General features: G+C 35.0%; 1 long non-coding RNA gene across 1 annotated transcript; it reads right to left on the reverse strand.

The window, feature by feature from the left end:
* Window positions 1-1,672: 1,672 nt before the first annotated feature.
* On the reverse strand, window positions 1,673-2,756 carry LOC133201555 (uncharacterized). Its single transcript, XR_009723115.1, has 4 exons — window positions 2,680-2,756; window positions 2,286-2,364; window positions 2,042-2,149; window positions 1,673-1,784 (listed from the first exon to the last, which is right to left on the reverse strand). It is a non-coding gene; the product is annotated as an uncharacterized LOC133201555 (long non-coding RNA).
* Between the last annotated feature and the right edge of the window lie 2,766 nt (window positions 2,757-5,522).

Genomic DNA, 5,522 nt, shown 5'->3' on the forward strand with positions numbered 1-5,522 from the left:
ACACATACAGAATAAACAAAGAAAAATGAACCACATAGCTCACCTGAGTTACTTTGGTCCTGTTTTCTTCAGAATATTTTAAATGAAAAAAAAATTTATTTCTTCATTCTTATGAAAACAATTTGCCCCTGTATAGTAGGGCTGTGTATTGAGCAAAATATTTCGATATGATACGATATTTTATAAAGCGATATGCGATATATTGGATTCTTTAACAAGTCAATCAAAAAAGTCTTGTATATCATTCATTTTAATCCATAGATTTGATAAAAACTGGGTGTTTTATTACCAAATTGGAAGTCCATATCTCACTGTCTTTACAAAGTACACTTCAAATTCAAACTTCTAATGATTGTAAAACTAAAATGTTAAAATATAGTTTATGTTTTTTGTAATAGTTATTTAAGATGTGCTATCTCCTTAATGTTTATTTCACTATTGATCATTTTTAATTCAAAACAATTAAAAATAACCTTTGGTGACTGAAATTCCCAACTTTTTCACAGAATTATAAGAAAAACTGCCTGCCCGATACGTATTGGAAGTTATTTTTCGATACGATACATTCCTGAATATTTGATACGTATTGATTAATCGATATATTGACACAGCCCTACTGTATAGTTTTTACACTTGGCCAAATGCATTGTGATTAGTTTTGGCTCTAGTGTTCTTCAAAAAAAAAGATTGTTAAAGATTTTTTTCTTTACTCCCCAGCAAAACTTGGATCCCCCATTATGATTCCACCCTAAGGGCCACAATTCAAATGAAGTTAATTTTGCACTACCCTGAGGATGCTCGACTAATCAATTCTTATGTCAAACTGACCTCTTATTTTAGCCCCAACATACCCCCTTTGATTAAATGATCAATTTAAAATCTATGCTACATCAAAAAACTTTAAATTCCTTTATATTTCCATGTTAAAGTTAGATCCCTATCTTGGACTTATGCTACCCAGGGTTCTCCACATTTGAAAATTTAACCATGGAGGAAGCTGTGCAAAAGCGAAATGTGACTGAAAGCATGAACATGTGTTAGACTCTCTTAACTTCATTAATCAATGATCAATTGTAGCCTACCCATGGTCACCACAATTTGATAAATTCAGAATTCACACTATCCTTTGTCATAAACCTTTCATCTTTTTGGCCGAGAGGTTCTTGAGAAAATTTTTAAATAATCCCTTCCCCCACCCCATTTTTGCCTTTCTTGATAATCTACTCTTGGAAGGGGGAACCAGTGGTTCTCAAGAAGAAGTCTGAAATGATTACAGTATATAGACAAACAGATGCTGCACAATGGATGATCAGAAAAGCTCTCTTAAGCTTACAGCTTAATCTGAGAAGATTAAATTCTATCATTTCTATGTAAAACTAATTCAGTGAAGATCTCTTTCTTTACACATCATCATCTGTTAGGCCAAACCAAAAATACTCTCAATACATGAGCGGCGATTCAGCAACTGGTAGAGGTGTCATTTATTGCCAAGCTCTGAAAAAAAATTAATCTATTTCAGTGCATATTTCAAAAAGTTTAGTGCAAAAATTGACTAAAAATATTTAAAAAGCATTTTCTCTAAAATATTTTGGTCCCCATTTGATTTTAAACTCCAATTTGAACAAAATGTACAAACCTTTGAACTTGAAATTGTTAAATTATACCTGTTTAGCTATTTTATGGGTGTCCTATCAAGACTGCCCTCTTCTTGATTCAGTTGTTGGTACAAATTAGGTTTTAACCAATATTTGGAGTTGACCTTGACCTAAATGGTGCTTTTCGATCTCCTCGAATAAGAAGAAACAATACATGATTAGCAATACAAATAGAAACTTGTATGATTATCATCTTGTTACTTTATATATGTAAATTAAAAAATTATGAAATTCAATGCAAGTTGTTAACTTCATTAAAAACATATATTTGTTATATCTGCTAAGTTCACAATGTAATTTAAAGCCAAGGGCAATGAAAATCAATTCGCTATAAGCATCAATTCATTGTAAGCATGTTCACATTAACCGTGTTTTACTGTACTGACCTTTGGACTTGAAACTGGTGCATTAATTCATCATCTTTTATCTTGCAAATCCAATACACAGAGTGGTTTCTTTCAAGCTGACATCAGTCTTGGCCTTTGATCTTTGACCTTGACATTGGACAACATAAAATATATCTGTATAAGTAATTCCATTATGTATGATTGCTGGTTTCCTTTTCGTTAAAACATACAGAAAGTAGATATAGAGAATTATAAATTTGAAATGCTTGTAAATGAAGTGTACCACTTTCAGCTGCACATTCCTAATTCTGCAAAATGGTTTTCCATACTCATATTCCCCAGTCAGCTGAGCATGCGTCAATCTAAAATACTATTTATAGTTAATACATTTTTAATATACATGCATTAATCATATATATATGTGTATCTACAAATAATATAAAAGAATACATGTACATGTATATTTAAATTTTCAAGAAACTATATTTTTTTTCAATACAAGAAGTTGCACAAACATTGTTTGCTACTAATTATTTTTTTTAATTAATATGAATCCATGTATTAAAAGCATCTTTTCATAAAAAGACATAATTTAATAATGTGATCATTAATAATATTATCTAAAATTCAGGTTTAATGTATTTGCCCAAAATTACAAGAAGTAAAAGAAAACCTACCTATACATATCTATCACCAGTCTTGGCCGGTATGGATCTGCAGTTTAATATGTTGATGGTTCAGTACACACAAATTACTGTTACTTGGTACTAAAAAGAGAAAAAATGTATATAGATGATACGTTTACATTTAAAATGCAAAAATATAATGCAGTAGGTGTTGTAATTTATCTGTATATAGCAGGATGAAGCCCCCCTTCCAATTTAGCCCCCGAGTTCTATATTTGAATGAGAGAGTAAGCAAATTTCTTTTGAATGTATTGTAAAACAACTTGATTCTAAATGCAAATGAAATAAAATATTTCTTCATGTTCTTAACTGCATAGAAAATTAAAGAGCCATTTATCTTAATTGTATAACAAATGTGTCGATAGACAAATTCGAATTTCCTCGATGAAAACTGCAGAATGTCTTCGATTGTTGGAATGCCGTTCATATGATATATTCCAAAGAACCATTACGTAAAATACATGTTTAGAACAGCAAACTAAGCTATTCATAAAGATTTACAAGGGAAAAATCACCTGAACTTACCTTACTTGTCAGCTGGGACGAACGGGGAGGCTGGAATCCCAATACACATTTTAGCGGTTTTTCGGTGTTAGGGAAGCGCTTACATATTATCATACTCAAGCGAATCATGATTGCGTTTGGAAGTCACATATCCTGGCGCAATGCAATCTTGACTGCGTTTGAAGAAATACATCCTGACTTGGCCAGGATTGACGCTTGAATAAATCATGACTGTGTTTGGAAGTCATACATCCTGGCGCAATGTTATCCTGACTAGGCCAGGATTGACGCTTGAAGAAATCTTGCCTGCGTTTGAAGAAATACATCCTGACTTGGCCAGGATTGACGCTTGAAGAAATCTTGGCTGCGTTTGGAAGTAATATATCTTGGCGGAATGCAATCCTGGCCGACCAAGATAGGATGGGCATATGTTGTCAATCCTGACTTGGTCAAGATTAAATCATGACCTGGACAAGATAGGATGGTCATGTTATCTTGACTTGGCCAGGATAGGATGGTCATGTTATCAATCCTGACTTGGTCAAGATAGCATGGCCATGTTATAAATCTTGACTTGGCCAAGATAGGATGGCCATGTTATATGATGACCGGCCAAGACAGGATGGCCATGTTATCAATCCTGACTTGGTCAAGATAGCATGGTCATGCTATAAATCTTGACTTGGCGAAGATAGGATGGCCATGTTATATGATGACCGCGGCCAAGATAGGATGGCCATGTTATCAATCCTGACTTGGCCAAGATAGCATGGCCATGTTATATGATGACCGCGGCCAAGATAGGATGGCCATGTTATGAATCCTGATTTGGCCAAGATAGCATGGCCATGTTATATGATGACCGCGGCCAAGATAGGATGGCCATGTTATCAATCCTGACTTGGCCAAGATAGCATGGCCATGTTATATGATGACCGCGGCCAAGATAGGATGGCCATGTTATGAATCCTGATTTGGCCAAGATAGCATGGCCATGTTATAAATCTTGACTTGGCCAAGATAGGTTGGTCATGTTATCAATCCTGACTTGGTTAAGATGATGAAAATCATGGCTTGGTCATGTTTGAAATCTTGACATGGTCATGATTACCATCCTGACCGGCCAGGATTGATTTACAATGAAATATATAGAACATGACATGGGGGTCCCCTATGGCTTTCCATAAAGATAGGATCGATGGTCATGTTATCTTGACTTGCCCAGGATAGGAATGGTCATGTTATCAATCCTGACTTGGTCAAGATGACCGGCCAAGATAGCATGGCCATGTTATAAATCTTGACTTGGCCAAGATAGGATGGTCATGTTATATGATGACCGGCCAAGATAGGATGGCCATGTTATATGATGACCGTCCAAGATAGGATGGCCATGTTATCAATCCTGACTTGGCCAAGATAGGTTGGTCATGTTATCAATCCTGACTTGGTCAAGATGATAAAAATCATGGCTTGGTCATGTTTGAAATCTTGACATGGTCATGATTAATATCCTGACCGGCCAGGATTGATTTACAATGGAATATATAGAACATGACATGGGGGTCCCCTATGGCTTTCCATAGTTATATGATGACCGCGGCCAAGATAGGATGGCCATGTTATCAATCCTGACTTGGCCAAGATAGCATGGCCATGTTATAAATCTTGACTTGGTCAAGATAGATTGGTCATGTTATCAATCCTGTCTTGGTCAAGATGATAAAAATCATGGCTTGGTCATGTTTGAAATCTTGACATGGTCATGATTGCCATCCTGACTGGCCAGGATTGATTTACAATGGAATATATAGAACATGACATGGGGGTCCCCTATGGCTTTCCATATATACCAGCTCATGAAAGTTCAAGAAAGTTGGATGGATCAAGCAAAGGTACGGAACCAGATATGCCAAAATCAGTGGCCCAGGATTTGGATGAAACTGGTTATCCAATGAACAATGATTCTGCATCAACATTCTATCTACAAGCTGTTTTCCCGAAAAAGTATGAGTCTGAGATGATTACAGTACTTTGCTTCTCTATCTTTGAACTTGTATTCAGTAAAATATATGTATGCATCAGAGGTATTAACTGAAGGTGGAATTAACAAGTTTCCCTGTAGCATTTTAGAAATGTTTGTAAAATTTTAAGTCAATATTAAGATTAAAAGTGCAATAATATTTTTTTTTTATTTTTTATGTTCACCTTGGTCCATTTCTCAAATAAGCATTTCTGAAGACTGATGAAAGTGTCTTACATAAAGTTATACCTTTACAGTGTAAAACATATGGCATATTTGAAGTAGAAATGATAACACGATTTTAACA

Source organism: Saccostrea echinata, unplaced genomic scaffold (genome assembly GCF_033153115.1).
Source record: "Saccostrea echinata isolate AGI-Se365-2 ecotype Australia unplaced genomic scaffold, CSIRO_AGI_Sech_v1 ptg000045l, whole genome shotgun sequence".
Taxonomy (NCBI): Eukaryota; Metazoa; Mollusca; class Bivalvia; order Ostreida; family Ostreidae; genus Saccostrea; species Saccostrea echinata.